This window comes from Macaca fascicularis, chromosome 5 (assembly GCF_037993035.2).
Source record: "Macaca fascicularis isolate 582-1 chromosome 5, T2T-MFA8v1.1".
In the NCBI taxonomy this organism is placed as follows: domain Eukaryota; kingdom Metazoa; phylum Chordata; class Mammalia; order Primates; family Cercopithecidae; genus Macaca; species Macaca fascicularis.
In genome coordinates, this window is record NC_088379.1 from 52,511,093 (window position 1) to 52,529,177 (window position 18,085).

General features: G+C 36.8%; 1 non-coding gene across 1 annotated transcript; it reads right to left on the bottom strand.

Annotated features, from left to right (window-relative positions):
- Window positions 1–5,305: 5,305 nt before the first annotated feature.
- On the bottom strand, window positions 5,306–5,421 carry LOC123573856 (U5 spliceosomal RNA). Its single transcript, XR_006698569.1, has one exon. It is a non-coding gene; the product is annotated as a U5 spliceosomal RNA (small nuclear RNA).
- Between the last annotated feature and the right edge of the window lie 12,664 nt (window positions 5,422–18,085).

An 18,085-nucleotide genomic window follows, 5' to 3' on the forward strand; every position in this document is an offset into this window, starting at 1 on the left:
ATTTAACCAAGAAGGTGAAAGATCTCTGTAAGGAGATCTACAAAACACTGATGAAAGAAATAATAGATGAACAAACTAATGGAGAAACATTCTGTGGTCATGGATCGAAAGAATCAATATCATTAAAATGACCATACTCTGCAAAGCCATCTATAGATTCAATGCTATTCCTATCAAATTACCAACATAATGTTTTACAGAATAAGAAAAAACATTTAAAATTCATATGAACCTAAAAGGAGCCCAACTAGTCAATGAAATCTTAAGCAAAAAGCACAAAGCCAAAGGCATTACATTATCCAACTTCAAACTATACTACAAGTCTATAGTAACCAAAACAGCATGGTGCTGGTATAAAAACAGACACATAGATCAATGAAACAGAATGGAGAACTCAGAAATAAAGCCACACATCTACAAACAACTGATATTTGACAAAGTCAACAAAAATAAACTATGGGTAAAGGACATCCTATTCAGTAAATGGTGCTGGGAATACTGGCTAACCATATGCAGAAGAATGAGACTGGACCCTATCTCTTAGCATGTACAAGAATTAGCTCAAGATAGCTTAAGACTTAAATGGAAGACTGAAACTATAAAAACCCTAGAAAAAGCAGAGGAAAAACTCCTCTGGACATTGGCCTCCACAAAGAATTTATGACTTAAGATCTTAAAAGCAAATGCAACAAAAACAAAAACAGACAAATATGACTTAATTAATTATAAAGCTTCCACACAGCCAAAGAACTATCAATAAACAATCTATAGAACTGCAGAAAATTTTTGCGATCTACCCATCTGACAAAGGTCTACTATCCAGCATTTAAATTTAAGCATTTAAAGAACTTCAATTTACGAGAAAAACACAACCCAATTAGAAAGTGGGCAAAGGACATGAACAGATACTTTTCAAAAGAAGACATACAGATGGCCACAAGCATATGAAAAAATGCTCAACATTGCTGATTGTTAGAGAAATGCAAATCAAAATCACAATGAGGTACCATCTCACACCAGTCAGAATGGTTACTATGTAAAAGCAAACAACAACAACAACAACAAACATGCTGGCGAGGTTGCAGAGAAAAAGGAATGCTTGCTTATACATTGTTGTTGGGAGTGTAAATCAGTTCAACCATTGTGGAAGACAATGGCAATTCCTCAAAGACCTAAAACAGAACTGCCATTTGACCCAGCAATCGCAATCCCATCACTGGGAATGTACCCAAAGGAATATAAATTGTTCTGTTATAAAGACGCATGCACATATATGTTCACTGCAGCACTATTCACAATAGCAAAGATATGGTATCAATCTTACTGCCCATCAATGGTAGACTAGAAAAGGAAAATGTGGTACGTATACAAAATGGAATAATATGGTACCATAAAAAAGAACAAGATTAAGATCATGTCCTTTGTAGGAACAGGGATGGAGCTGGAGGCCATTATCCTTAGCAAACTAATGCGGGAACAGAAAACCAAATATCGCATTGTATTAGTCCATTCTCATGCTGCTATAAAGAAATACCCGAGACTGGGTAATTTATAAAGAAAAGATGTTTAATTGACCCATAGTTCTGCGTGGTTTGGGAGGACTCAGGAAACTTACAATCATGGCAGAAGGCACCTCTTCAAAGGGCAGCAAGAGAGAGAATGAGTGCAAGCAGCGGGAATGCCAGATGCTTATAAAACCATCAGATCTCATGAGACTCATTCATTATCATGAGAACAGCCTAAGGGGGGAAACTGCCCCCGTGATCCAATTACATGCCCTTGGCATGTGGGGATTATTACAATTCAAAGTGAGATTTGGGTTGGGACACAGAGCCAAACCATATCACGTATGTTTTCACTTATAAGTGGGAGCTAAATGATGAGAACATGTGGACACATAAAGGGGAACAACACACACTGGGGCCTATAGGAGGGTGGAGGGTTGGAGTAGTAAGAGTATCAGAAAAACTAACTAACTGGACTAGGCTTAATACTTGGTGACAAAATAATCTGTACAACAAACCTCCATGACACACGTTTACCTATACAACAAACCTGCACATGTACACTGGAACTTAAAGGTTAAATTAAAAACAAAGAGGAGATACATGCAGCCAACAAACATATGAAAAAATACTCAATGTCACTAATCATCAGAGAAATGCAAATTAAAACCACAGTGAGATATTATCTCACACCAATCAGAATGGCTATTATTAAAAAGTAAAAAAAAAAAAACAACAGATGATGGCAAGGTTGCAGAGAAAAGGGAAAGCTTATACACTGTTGGTAGGAATGCAGATTAGTTCCGTGTGGTAAACAGTCTGGAGATTTCTCAAAGAACTAAAAGCAGAACTACCATTCAGCCCAGCAATCCCTCTATTGGATATCTACCCAAAGGAAAAGAAACCATTTAATCAAAAAGACAGCTTGCACTTTTATGTTTATTGCAGCCCTATTCACAATAGCAAAGTCATGGAATCAACCTAAGCGTCAATCAAGAGTAGACTGGGTAAAGAAAATGTGGTGTTTAGTTTTTAAAAAAACGTGATGTTTAATGTTTAAAAGAAAATGTGGTATTAATATATACCATGGACTACCACACAACCATAAAAAAGAATGAAATCATGTCTTTTACAGTAACATGGATGTAGGTGGAGACCATTATCTTAAGTGAAATAACTCAGAAACAGAAAATAAAATATCACGCGTTCTGCCTTAAAAGTGGGAGCTAAACAATGGGTACTCTTGGACATTAAGATGGCAACAATAGACACTGAGGACTCCAAAAGTGGGAGGGTAAGAAGGGGGCGAGGTTAAAAGTCTACCTTTTGGGTGCTATGTTCACTACTTGGGTGATAGGTTCACTCGAAGTCCAAACCCCATCATTATGCAATATACTCGTGTAACCAACATGCGCATGAACCTATAATTTAAAAAAAAAATAAGAAAAAGAGAAAATGATGTGATCAATAGTTATATGCAGGGAAGAAAGTATTTTAATATGAGGTCTCAATCAGTAATATGGAGAGCATGAACCTCAGTCTGCACATTCAGATCTATAGAAGAAATAACTTTTTAAATTTTGGTAAGGTAACATAATTTTTTTTCCCTTATTCCATTTTTCTGCAATGCTGAGGCACTGGGAGTTTCTGATCTTGGCTACCATTTATTCACCCTGTGGTAACTACAGACATTTCCCTGGTCCTGTGTCCACTATGATCACTGCTTAGGGTTTCCAATCCCTGACTACAAGAACAAGGCTCTTTGAAGTCCAGCTTTCTGAGCTGCTTCTGTCCCTGGTCAGCACAACAGGACAACATGCTGGTGCAGGGCAGTCCGTGGGTTGCCCAAGGCCCGGTGGTCACACTTTGCAGCTGTTTCTACTCTGCATCATGCTGCCTTCTTCGTGCCCCAAATGGAAGAGTGAAGTGGGTAAATGAGTGAAGTGTACCAGTTGAAAGATAAAAGGTGCTGTCGCTATTTAGCTCCATCTAATTGTTGCCATAAAGGAATTTGGGCTCAGGGTGCCAGATAGTCTGATATTTAAAGAAAATCCTGAAGTGATCATTGTTATGTGGTATCTCCTGGTATTAACTGCATATAACAAAGACAAAATTTAAAAGTATATTAAGGTGAAATGAAACATATCTGTCGGCCAGCTTTACAGCCTGCCAGTTTGTAAGCTCTGACTTAGTTAATTTTATGTGTGTGTGGGTTGAGGGGGAGGGGATATAAAGAGCAAAGCAGAACAAAGAATAAAAAGAAATATTGGAACCAAAGGTTGATCCAGGAGTTTTTAAAAAATATTATCCCCGTGAAAAAGAGGGAATAAAGGATAATATAAAACTTAAAGAAAACGACATTTTTCAATCTGGTTTCAAATGAGGGCAGTTTCTATGTGTCAAATAATCATCCAGTCAATAAATAGTGCCTTGCCTAGAGTTCAGAGCCCAGAGTCTGGGACGACCTAGTGTATTACAACTGAAAAGGAGATAGGAATGGAAAGAGAACTCAATAGGAGAGGGCTGTGAGACTCCAAGAAGTCAGTTTACAGAGATGTAAGCAAGCAGGCTTTCTTCTCTGTCTGATGACAATTTTGAATGTTAGGTTTATCTTCCGACTGAAAAGGAAAAGCAATTGAAATTCACAAGCATTTCTTTACTTACTTTGAATATGATACCATTCAGAGAGTAATCACGAACCCTCCCACTCAGACATAATCACCGTTCTCTGAGTTTAGCTCCTAAAATGTTAATTAAAACAATATGTTAAACTTAGGGTCTAAAAAATGAGCAAGGGACAGAGGAATGCAAGGCTTGCTAGATGAATATAGGTCACTGGGGAGCCAATGAGGAAGAAGATTTCTACACAGCTGTCCCTTGTGCTGTCAGCCAGCCTTCTAGAGCAATGCTGTAGCTTTACTGGGAAAGGGCCAGATTCAAGATCATATTTAGGAGATAGGCCAGGGAGTTGGTCTAAAGTTCTCCATACTATGAGATCTACCTTTCCTTTTGGATGGCATGCAAGAGGGCATTTGGGGAATGCACAAGAGTAAAGAAGTATTTATAGTTAAAGCTCTTGTTGAAGGCGAGAAAAACAAAACAAAGTCCAAAACCAACTCTAACAGATCTAAAACAAGAGTAGAAACATTTGCTCACATAATAGAACAGTCAAGGATAGGATTGTTGTAGCTCTCTCCAGGGTCTCAAATGATCTTATCAGGACTTAGTTACTCTTCTCTCTTGACCCTAACTAGACACGTGCCCAGAAGTTCCAGGTTAACACTGAAATTTCAGGTTCAAGTTCAATGGAAAAGAGAGCATCACATCCCAGTGGTTCAAAACTAAGCTCCAAAATTAACTCTGCTTGCACCAAAACAAACTGCATGCCAACACTTGATTCAATCCTGTGACTAAGGGAATATTAGCACTTTGACTGGCTGGGACTAGGTCAGGCCGAATAATTCAACATTGGAGATTTTCTGCATTTTTTTTTTTAAATCCCACCAGTTCTTTTTCTCTTTATACTTTAGTTTGAGTCCTTTGCATTGATCTGTCTTTCAGTTAATGGAAATTGTGTCCTATCGACTGTTTAAATCAATCTGTTGCATTCTTACTTTCATATATTACATTTTAAAATTTTAGAATGTCCATTTGATTCTTTTGTTATAGATTCACCCCAGACATGTACAAGCATGTTTAAAGAAGCATTCTTCAAAATAGATAAAACTAGAACCTCAATACTTTTTAAAAATTATGTTAATAATCTTAATTATTCTTATATATATAAAATAATATATAGAGACCCTTGCCAAAATAAGGCCTCAAAAATTGATTTAAGACTTAGAATTGTTCCTCTCCATGAAAATCATTAGTAAAAGGAGAAACATTTATATGATCTGTAAAGAAACTGGAGAATCAAAATAATTTCTATAAAAAGTAGAATAGATAAATTATCTATTATATTCATAGAATGAGATACCACGTTGTAATGAAAATGAATGAACTATAACTACATCCAATATCATGGATGAAAGTTAAAAACTTAAGACAAAGCAGGCAAGTTATTCACCCTGTGACAACTACTGACATTTTCTTGGTCCTATGTCCCCTAACGGGTCACTGCTTAGGGTTTCTAATCCCTGACTGCAGGAACAAGGCTGTTTGAAGTCCAGCATTCTGAGCTGCTTCGGTTCCTGGTCAGAACAACAGGACAACATGCTGGTGCAGGGCAGTCCACGGGCTTCCCAAGGCCCGGTGGTCATACTTTGCAGCTGTTTCTACTCTGTATCATGCTGCCTTCTTCGGGCTCCAAGTGAGTGAAGTGGAATCACAAAATAATGTGTGATTACATTTATGTAAAGTTCAGAAACAGACTAAAATAGCTAGGGACCTATATTAAGGTAGCAAAAATATAAACAAAAGCAAGGAAACAATTATGAACAAAGCCAGGATACATACTTTTGGATAGATATAGTATATTTTGCAATAAAGAAAGCATACAATAAAGGAAAGAGGTAATCACGGGTTTTGGCAAACCCATGAGAACATAAGCAGTTTACTTCTGCCTTTTACCTCTATAGTATCTTCTGCTGCCTCCTTTCAACACTATCACAAACTTTCCACAGTGATACTCTCTCTTTGTGGCCTGAACTCTCCACTCCTGTCCTAGACAAGTAGTAAGTAATGGTTTCTCCTGCAGCCCTCTGTCACTGGACAGAAAAGTCAGTGTGTACTCTAGAAAGAGTTATTCACATGTCTCTATAATCAGTATGATAGATAGGTTCCAGGAGCAAATATGAGATAAACCATAGCTGCAAGGAAGCTGGAAATAAGACAAATGAGATTGTGCCCTGGGAGTCACACTACAAAATCAGATAATGAATTTAAACAGAGTTGTAAATTCCCGCTAAATAATAGGTAAGATTCTTTTAGTATTTGCTAAGGCTAATTTGTGAAAATTATTACATACATAATCCTTACAACAATTTTGCAAATTAAATGAGGTTATTTTCTTAATATTGCAATGGAGGAAACTGATTTTTGGGACATTTTCAATGAAGTCCTCAGGGTCACATGGCCAGAAAGTGGCAGAACTGAGATCGTCTAGCTCTCAAGCCCTTGTCCTGAACTCTCACATTATAATATCCTTACAAAGAAGGTGCAGTGGCTCCCAGGCCTGAGCAAGACTGGAGAATTTCATCATCTATGATATAATTTAGCAACAGAAGTGTGGCCAATCAGAGTGACTTGGGAGGCCCAATCTGGGCATATTTCAGGAAGAGAAGGTCCTGCCAATCGACTGTTTCTCATGATCCTTTAGGGTTAAGGATATTTCTACAGGGAGCGTGGATAGATCAGGCTTGCTTAGCCTCATGATACTAGACATTTTAATTATGCAGATAATCTCTTGTCCTCTGAATTCTTGTTTAGCAAGCAGCTTTCTGGTTATAAGTTGACTTTCCAAGAAAAACACATTAGAATTTGGAGTCTGTGTCAATGTGAATATTCTAGTGTGTGTGAGAGCTTTTATTTATCATTGTCTACAAATATATTGGCATTATTTGCACAAAAGTTTTGTGAGCTATGGAAATGTGAGTTTTCTCATTAGAGGTTGGATTTTGAAAGCTGGATCTACAAAAATCTGATTTCTGAGTCTAGAAGACTGAAGACCGGTCTCTGAACATTGGCAAATTCATTAAAGTAAAGTTATTATGTAAAACCTTTTGAACAATAAGCCACTGACCCTTTTGTATTCAGAATTTAAACCTGGTGTGGGGTTTAGCTTTTCTACTTAACTCCCGTAAGTGTATCAGTTCACTTTATCTGGTGACTGTCACACTATAAGGCAGAATAAACCATGAAGTCATTAAATTTCAGTAAAGTGATATGGTAGGGAGAGGTTTAGAGGAGTGCTGTAGACTGAATTATTTTCCACCCCAAATTCCCATGTTAAAGCTCTAACCTCTGCTGGGCGCCGTGGCTCACGCCTGTAATCCCAGCACTTTGGGAGGCAGAGTTGGGCGGATCACGAGGTCAGGAGATTGAGATCATCCTGGCTAACACAGTGAAACCCCATCTCTACTAAAAATACAAAAAATTAGCCAGGCATGGTAGCAGGCGCCTGTAGTCCCAGCTACTGGGGAAGCTGAGGAAGGAGAATGGCGTGAACCTGGGAGGCGGAGCTTGCAGTGAGCCGAGATGGTGTCACTGCACTCCAGCCTGGGCGACAGAGCGAGACTCCGTCTCAAAAAAACAAACAACAACAACAACAACAACAACAACAACAACAAAAAGCTCTAACCTCCAACATGATGATATTTGGAGGTAGAACCTTTTGGGAGGTAATAGGTTATGAGGAAATCATGAGGGTGGGGTCCTCTTGATGAGATTTGTGCCCTTATAAGAAGAGACGTCAGAGAGAGCTTGCTTCCATTCTCTCTGTGTGCACAAAGAGGTCACGAAACCACACAGTGAGACGGTTGACATAGATAAGCAAGGACATCTATAACGCCCTCACTAGAACTTGACCATACTGACACCCTGATCATGGGTTTCTAGCTTCAACAACTGTGAGAAAATAAATTTCTGTGGTTTAAGCCACCCAGGCTATAATATTTTGTTATGGCAGCCTTAGCAGACTAATCCAAGGGGTCGATGGAAAATAAGGAGGCAATTTTCCTTTGAGTGACTGAGATGCTATGGCAGGGGTAGGACAGGCTCAAGAGACCTAAAAGGCCAGCCCAGGAACATAAAGAACCCAGAGAACATCATCTTAAAAAGAAGAAATTTGAAAAATTCCCTTTGCTTCATTTAGGACTGTCTTATATTTGGTATTCTGCACCAGGCCTCTCCTCTTAGATTTTTCTGTTTTCTGCATCTGTTTTATTCAGTGGAAGAGTTGCACTAGTGTCATCAACACTCAGAGCACTTTTAGAAAGTAAAAAATTTGACTCACTAAAAATGCTTCATTACATAGTATTCCTTTCACAGACCATTCTTTCCTTTCTGGAAAAGAATCAGGTTATAAAACCCAGGGAATGCAGTTAGCAGGACTTTTAAATGGTGTTTGATTTTTTAAAAGCCTAAGCATCCGACCATGGTTTTTCCAAGTCAAACAGCAGTTTTAAAACTAAGAAGCTTTGAAGTCAGAGGCCTGTAACGCTGTGAGCTACTCTCTTTCTCCTGCTCTCTCTCCTGAAATAGTAGGTGAGATCAGATGAGAAAATTCATACAGATACTGTTTGTGTTTCTCGACATAGAAGGTCATTTCTTAAGCGTCTGCCCTATAAACCTTACTTGGGTTCTATAATGCACTGAGACACTTTTTTGAAATATATAAGAAAAAAATTCAGTGGGCTGAGGAAAACTTATGTAACCACACTGTTATTACTTTTAAACATGAAAAATGTCATTTTCCCTTTACTTTTCAAATAATGAACAGAAAGACCCAGGCTTTCTGAAGGTTACCTAGCAAGCCAAGACCAACACTGATTTTAAAGTCACAAAGATAGAGGCCTCTTTAAAGAATGCAAAGTCCCCAATAATAACAGCTATCTTTTATGTTGTACCTACAACATACCAATTACTTTACTTGCTATCTTACTTTATTTTTCACTGTTGCAGGATACCCTCAATGAGATATTTGTAATGGATAAATAAAGTGAAGTTCAGAGTGGTTAAGTAACTGGACCAAGACACATTACTCATTAAGAGGCTGTGTCAGAATATAAAACTAACTCTCTGCCTCTGAAATCTACCTTCTCTCCACTATGCCATGTGAGATGCATAATAATATCTATATTTCTGGACACACTCAGTAAATCTGTTAATAACTACATTTTAATTTTAGAATAGTAGAGAACTTTCAGTGAGACTAAGAATGATCCAATGACTTGAATGTTTTTTATAACCATAGACATTTTTTTTTTCTAAGCAAAGCTGATTTTTGAAAATGGTAGTACGTGTTTGCCAGGAAGGCAGAAAAGCTAGAGACATTGAGGACTGTGTTTTACCAGAAGGTTCTAATCATGCCATGGTAACCAAACATTAAGGTACTGACCTGCATAACTAACAGTGATCATAATAATGCACACTTATAGAGTACTTTTCAGGTTGGAGATAAGTTGTTTGGAAGAAGACAAGACAACTAGATCAGAAAAGAAGCCACACCATATAGTGAGATTAGCTTTCTCTGGGAAATGCTTAGATCAAAGTTTCTATAGAGACTGTGAGGAATTCTATGTTACCAATTGTCACCAGGAAAGCAGTCTACCGCAAAATGCAATAAATACAAAAGGAGTTGGAAATTGGGAATTGGCTTGTTATAACAATGTGTGAAATGAAGAGTGCTGAAGTGGAGGTAGTTAAAAATAATCAGAGTGGGAGGAGTATTACCTGGAGAAATAGAGGTATAAGGGTGGATTTGTGAGCAGTCTACTGCATTAAAGAAAGAAGGGCGTTTGGTCTGTTTGACAGATCTATCGCCACAGGGCAGGAAAGTGGTCCATTAGTTTGCTTTATCTTCATAATGCTCCCAGGATAATCCAACTCCTTGGCCCTGTTTTTACACTCTCTAAGCAACCTTCTGATGGCAACTGGGTTTCTCAAATAGATTTCTTTCCTTGGAAGGAAATGAGTAGACAGACTGGCATGATTCGATCTGCTTGGCAGTGTGATCTCTCACTGTAGATTAAGATTTTGGCTTGGGTGATGGGTGCACCAAAATCTCACAAATCACCACTAAAGAATTTAATCATGCTTTGGGAGGCCGAGACGGGCGGATCACGAAGTCAGGAGATCGAGTCCATCCTGGCTAACCCGGTGAAACCCCGTCTCTACTAAAAAAATACAAAAAACTAGCTGGGCATGGTGGCGGGCACCTGTAGTCCCAGCTGCTCGGGAGGCTGAGGCAGGAGAATGGCGTAAACCCGGGAAGCGGAGCTTGCAGTGAACTGAGATCTGGCCACTGCACTCCAGCCTGGGTGACAGAGCGAGACTCCGTCTCAAAAAAAAAAAAAAAAAAAAGAATTTAATCATGCAAGCAAATATCACCTGTACCCCAATAACTTATGGAAAAAAATATTTTGGCTCCTGTATTTGGTATAATTGAGTGATTTGAGTCGGGTCCCTTTGGGCCCGACTTCTCAAGGCCTTGAGTCTATAGAACTGACAATAGCAACCACTTACATTTGTATAGTAGTTTATAGTTGACAAGCCTTCTGACCGATGTCATATCATTTAGTCACAATGTGTCTGTGAGTTAGTTATTATGATCTCTGTCTAATAAGACTTGAAAAAGTTAAGTGAATTTCTCAAGGTCATCTAGTAAGAGGAATACAAGACACAAAACCTAGTGCTTCTGAGGCTACATTCAGAGCTTCTGCACTACCAGGGACAGGTCAGTACACAAATGTGTAAGAACTCATGACATTGAGTTTGCAACAAATTGCAGGCTTACCAATATCTTGCTACAAGAGATATTGTAGCAATATCCTTTATCTGTTTCTAGAAAAAGGAGGTATTTTTTTAAGCTTATATAATTAACTTATTTAAAATTATTTAATTTCCCCATTCTCCATCTAGCCATAGGAAACCCACTAACCAGAAACCTACTTTCTGACTCTATAGATTTGCCTATTTTTGACATTCCACATAAATGGAATCGTACAATGCGTGGTCCTTTGTGTCTGGCTTCTTTCACTTAGTATAATGTTTTCAAGGTTCATCCAAGTTACAGCATGTATCAGTGTTTTAATCCTTTTTTATTGTCATATAATATTCCATTGTGTGGATCTACCACAGTTGGTTATCCAGTCATCAACTGGTGGGCATTTTGGTTGTTTCCACTTTTTGACTATTGTGAATAGTGCTGCTATAAACCTTCATGTACAAGTTGTCTTGTGAACCTGTGTTTTCATTTATTTGGGGTATATAACTAATATATAGTTATTGCTGTATATTAGTTATATAGAGTGGAATTGCTGGATTGTATAACTCTATATGTTTAACCATTTGAGAACTGCCATATTGTTTTCCAAAGTGGCTATTCATATTATATTCCTACCAACAGTATATGAGAGCTCCAATTTTCCATAGGCTTACCAATACATGTTGTTATCTGACTTTTTGATTATAGCTATCCTAGTGGGTATGAAGTGGTGTCTCATTATGATTTTGATTTATATTTCCCTGATGGCTAATGATGCTGAACATCTTTTTATATGCTTACTGGTCCTTTGTGTATCTTCTTTGGGGAAATGTGTATCCAAATCCTTCGTCCATTTTCAAATGGGGTTGTTTGTCTTTTTGTTATTGAGTTGTACCAGTTCTTTGTATATTCTGGATATGAGTCCCTTATCAAATACATAATTTGAAAAAACCTTAGTCTCATTTTATAGGTTGTCTTTCACTCTCTTGACTGTGTCCTTTGTTTTACAATAGTTTTTAATTTTGATGATAACCACCAATGTATCTATATTTTTCTTTTATTATTGTGCTTTTGGTGTAAGGATGGATATTTTTGGATAAGGAAAAAAGTTGATTACATGTTTAAATGGCATTATTACTTCAAGGTAAAGTATAAAAGAAAGCACAGTTTCTGAGGATAAGTGTCTGCTTTTATAGAGTTTGCATTGTGATGAAAGAAAAAGTAAAGAAAGAAAAAAAGATAGAACACAATAAGGAAAGGACAGAAAAAGGGTTAAGAGTAAATATTAAAACAAATTTCAACCATACCTTACTCCTAGCAATGTTTATTATTTTCCCATTTCTTTGTAGAACAAACATCGTATCAGCAAAGTAAATCTATCAAATATTTACATTTGAATTTTTCCACATTTTTCTAGGCATGGAAACAACTATGACTATATTGTACATTTTTCTTTAAAACAATTATAGGTCAGATGAGTTGTCCAAATATGTTTGTATATGATTTAGTGATTGATTTGAAATTATTTTATGTATGTATCATTACTAAAATAGCACCTTGGTTTATGTAGAGGTCTTAAAACTTCTTCTGAACATTATGTGGTCTCTTTTTACAAAACAAGATATATGTACCTTCCACCCTTTACACAATTAGATTTCTTTCCTCCTCTGTTGACAGGTATTTCATGAGTCACATCTGTAATATCCAGCAATTTGCTGCAAGAAATAGTGCTGATTTCATTAGAAAATAATTTGTCTTTCAAAACACTTCTTCAATACTCTAAACAATTTCTAATAATATAACTTAATAATATATAATCAAGGAAAATGTGAGGTACAGCAAAGGAAAAATAAACAAATTCAGCTCAATGTTAAATGAAGAAGACACTTTCCCTGAGATTATCTTCAACTCAAGTGAAGGAATGGATAAACAATTTTAATCTATGAATTTTTGTATGTATATGTGTGTGTAATTGTGATGTTTATGGTTGCTCTGTACCTAGGTTTATACCTAGGTTTAGTTTTATTTACTCATCAAAATTAAATTCTGAAGTGTTGATGGGGCACATATTCTAGGAGTACTAGGATGGTTACAGAATTCAAACGACAAGGCTTAAGCTCTTAATCAAAGTTGTAACTAAACTGTTACTTTTTGGGGGAAATATCTATCAAACCATTTAAACCTAAGCATGCAAACACTATATTTAAGATGGCAATATAGGCATAAACCAAACTGGAGTTATGATTTCTGACCTCCCTGTTTCTTTTCTTTTTTGAGACAGAGTCTCGCTCTGTCACCTAGGCTGGAGTTCAATGGCGCGATCTCGGGTCACTGCAAGCTCCGCCTCCTGGGTTCAAGTGATTCTCCTGCCTTAGCCTCCTGAGTAACTGGGATTACAGACACACACCACCATGTTCAGCCAATTTTTGTATTTTTAGTAGAGATGGGGTTTCATCATGTTGGTCAAGCTGATCTCGAACCCCTGACCTCAGGTGATCCACCTGCTTTGGCCTCCGAAAGTACTGGGATTACAGGCATTGAGCCACCATGCCCGGCCTTCCCTGTTTATTTTCAATTTTTCTCTTTCAACTAATTCCAACCTTTTTTCTATGCACACTTTTTTACTAGAAAGTTCTTCTGTGGCTGATGCTGCTTGTCTAATATGAAATCCAAATCTTCCTAGGTTTTGGGCCAGTTTCCCAGAATGTGGGATATTTTTGTAACAAAGTGACTAGAAGTTTTTTTCCCTCTTACATCTAATTGATTTGTTTTTCTAAAATTTAACTCTTTCAGTTGCCAGAAACACACACACACACACACACACACACATACACACACAATTTGAGCTCTTATTTCTTCTGTTTAGTTTAGTTTCTTCTGTTTCTTGTTTTTCAGCCATTTCATTTTGCTTCCGAAAATCAGGAGCAAATGCTCATAATGCACAGGGTGCTCATGCTCTCAAAAGGCAAAGCAGGTGGCCTGATGCAAGCAAGTCAGAGCTCTCTTAACTGAACTCCGCTTTGCTTACTTGCTCCAATTAAAAAAAAAAAAACCCACAGAAATGTCCCTTGGATGTTGGACAATTACTGCCCTTGTGCCACTTTCTAGTTCACTCCCTCACTTCTTCCACCATTGAGGCGTATGCTCCCCAATAGTCTGCTGTTTTGAAACTTAGCCTGTTCGTGCCATTTGAACTCATTATTATAACTATGTAATTTAATAGAATAGTGGGGAAACCAAAGAAGAAATGATTACAAAAAGAAAAGGGTTTTGTTTTTATGAAAATAAAATTAAACGTTTTGGAAAGAGTTTAAATTTTACTTAAAATTAGTAAGGAAAATGAACCAATAAGTTTGGGAAAAGACAACAAAAGTAGAGTTATTTAACTAAGTCTGAATTTAAAAATGGCCTAGTTGCATTTACTCATAAATGTGTATTATCTTATCCTACAAACATTTACTGAGCATTTACTATGTATAATAAATAGCTGAGTAGGTAGGAATATAAAAACAAGTAAATCACAGATGTTAAGATAATAAAGTCTAGAGGGGAAAGAAGTTGTGTGAACATGCATATTGCAAGAAAATGTCATGGCTATATTAAAGGAGGGTTTTTTAAAGCCTGGAAATGTTTAAACAAACATGTGTTATTGGCTCCCAAGGGACATTTAAAAATAATGATTTGTCTCCTCTGATGATATGCAATGTTTTATCAATATAAAACGTTTGAAAAACGGAGAAAAATGTAAAGAAGAAAATAAAAACCATATCCAATTCGATTACCCAGAGAATTACTATAATTTTTTTGGTGGATTTTCTCTCAATCTTCTTTTTCTTGTTCTTTAAACATTATATATGTGTTTGTGTGTGTGTGTGTGTGCATGTGTGTGTAACATGCTATATAAATTATATCATTTTCATTGTATTATATTATTTAACACTAAAATTATATAATATACATTATAAGTACTCATGCACAAAGCATTTTCTTTTTACAATATTGGCATAATTTTGTCTCCCTTTAATAGATTTTAAAACGTATTAATGACAACATAGCATTTAAGCACAATTTTTAAATTATTAAATATCTATATTGAGAACAATTACATAAATAAACAATATTAGACTTAAAGGTGTCAGCCCAGGAGAAATTTCTTTTTAGTTTTAATTTTAATTTTAAGTTTCGGGTACATGTACAGGATGTGCATCTTTGTTACATACGTAAATATGTGCCATGGTGGTTTGCTGCACCTATCAACCCATTACCTAAGCCCAGCATGCATTAACTATCTTTCCTCATGCTCTTCCTCCCCCTACCCCACCCCCTGACAGGCCCCAGTGTGTATTGTTCCCCTGTCTATGTCCATATGTTCTCATTGTTCAGCTTCCACTTGTAAGTGAGAACATGTGATGTTTGGTTTTCCGTTTCTGCATTAGTTTGCTGAGAATAATGGCTTCCAGCACCATCCATGTCCCTGCAAAAAACATGATCTTGTTCCTTTTGATGGCTGCATAGTATTCCATGGTATATATGTATCACATTTTCTTCATTCAGTCTATCACTGATGAGCATTTTAGTTGATTCCATGTCCTTGCTATTGTGAATAGTGCTGCAATGAACATACGTATCTTTGTAATAGAATGATTTATATTCCTTTGGGTATATACCCAGTAATAGAATTGCTGAGTCAAATGGTATTTCTGGTTCTAAATCTTTCAGTACCCACCATGCTGTCTTCCACAATGGTTGAACTAGTTTATATTCCCACCAACAGTGTAAAAGCATTCCTATTTCTCCACAACTTTGCCAGCATCTGTCATTTCTTGACTTTTTAATAAACACCATTCTGACAGATGTGAGATGGTATCTCATTGTGGTTTTGATTTGCATTTCTCTAATTATCAGTGATGTTGAGCTTTTTTTTTCAAATGTTTGTTGACCACATGAATGTCTTCTTTTGAGAAGTGTCTGTTCGTGTCCTTTGCCCACTTTTTAATGGGGTCATTTGTTTTTTTCTTGTAAATTTGCTTAAGTTCCTTGTAGATTCTGGATATTAGACCTTCGTCAGACGGATATATTGCAAAAATTTTCTCCCTCTCTGTAGGTTACCTGTTTGCTCTGATGATAGTTTCTTTTACTGTGCAGAAACTCTTTAGTTTAATTGGATCCCATTTGTCAATTTTTGCTTTTGTTGCAATTGCTTTTGGGGATTTCGTCATGAAATCTTTGCCAGTGCCTATGTCCTGAAGGGTATTGTCTAGATTTTCTTCTAGGATTTTTTTTTTTAAATCATTTTGGGTTTTAAATTTAAGTCTTAATTCATTTTGAGCTAATTTTTGTGTAAGGTGTAAGGAAGGGGTCCAGTTTTAATTTTCTGCATATGGCTAGCCAGTTTTCCCAGCACCATTTATTAAATAGGGAATCCTTTCCCCATTGCTTGCTTTTGTCAGGTTTGTCAAAGATCAGATGGTTGTAGATGTGTAGTCTTATTTATGAGTTCTCTATTCTGTTCCGTTGGTCTATGTGTCTGTATTTGTACCAGTACCATGCTGTTTTGGTTACTGAAGCCTTGTAGCATAGTTTGAAGTCCAGTATCATGATGCCTCCAGCTTTGTTCTTTATGCTTATGTTCTTTATGCTTAGGAAGGTCTTGGCTACACAAGTTCTTTATTGTTTCCATATGAATTTTAAATAATTTCTTCTAATTCTGTGAAGAATGCCAATGCTAGTTTAATAGGAATATCATTGGATCTATAAATTAATTTGAGCAGTATGGCCATTTCCATGATATTGATTCTTCCTATCCATGAGCATGGAATGTATTTCCATTTGTTTGTGTCCTCTCTGATTTATTTGAGCGGTGGTTTTTAGTTTTTCTTGAAGAGTAACTTCACTTCACTTGTTAGCTGTATCCTAGGTATTTTATTCTATTTGTAGCAATTGTGAATGCGAGTTTATTCATGATTTGGCTCTCTGCTTGCCTGTTGTTGGTGTATAGGAATGCTTGTGACTTTTGCACATTGATTTTGTATCCTGAGACTTTGGTGAAGTTGCTTATCAGCATAAGAAGCTTTTGGGCTGAGACAATGGGGTTTTCTAGTATAGGATCATGTCATCTGCAAACAAAGATAATTTGATTTCCTCTCTTCCTATTCAAATACGCTTTATTTCTTTCTCTTGCCTGATTGCCCTGGCCAGAACTTCCAATACTGTGTTGAATAGGAGTGGTAAGAGAGGGCATCCTTGTCATTTACAGGTTTCCAGTGAGAATGTTTTCAGCTTTTGCCCATTCAGTATAATATTGGCTGTGGGTTTGTCATAAATGACTCTTATTATTTTGAGGTATGTTCCTTCAATGCCTGGTTTGTTGAGAGTTTTTCACATGAAGGGTTGTTGAATTTTATTGAAGATCTTTTTTTTTGCATCTGTTGAGATAATCATGTGGTTTTTGTCTTTAGATTTGTTTATGTGATGAATTATGTTTATTGATTTGCATATGTTGAAGTAGCCTTGCATCCCAGGGATGAAGCCAACTTGATTGTGGCAGATAAGCTTTTTGACATGCTGCTATATTCAGTTTGCCAGTATTTTGGGGGGAATTTTTGCATTGATATTGATCAGGGATATTGGCTTGAAGTTTTCTTTTTTTGTTGTAGCTCTGCCAGGTTTTGGTATCAGGATGATGCTGGCCTCATATAATGAGTTAGGGAAGAGTCCCTTCTTTTCAATTGTTTAGAATAGTTTCAGAAGAAAGGATATCAGCTCCTCTTTGTACTTCTGGTAGAATTCAGCTATAAATTCATCTGGTCCTGGGCTTTTATTGGTTGGTAGGCTATTTATTACTGCCTCAATTTTAGAACGTGTTATTTGTCTCTTCAGGGATTCAGCTTCTTTGAGGTTCTGTCTTGGGAGGGTATATGTGTCCAGGAATTGATCAATTTCTTCTAGACTTTCTACTTTATTTGTATAGAGCTGTTTATAGTATTCTCTGCTGGGTGTCTGTATTTTTATGGGGTCAGTGGTGATATCCTTTTTATCATTTTTTATTGTGTCTATTTGATTCCTTTTTCTTTTCCTTTTTATTAGTCTAGCTTGTAGTCTTATTAATGTTTTCAAAAACCCCACTCCTGGATTCATTGATTGTTTTTGAAGG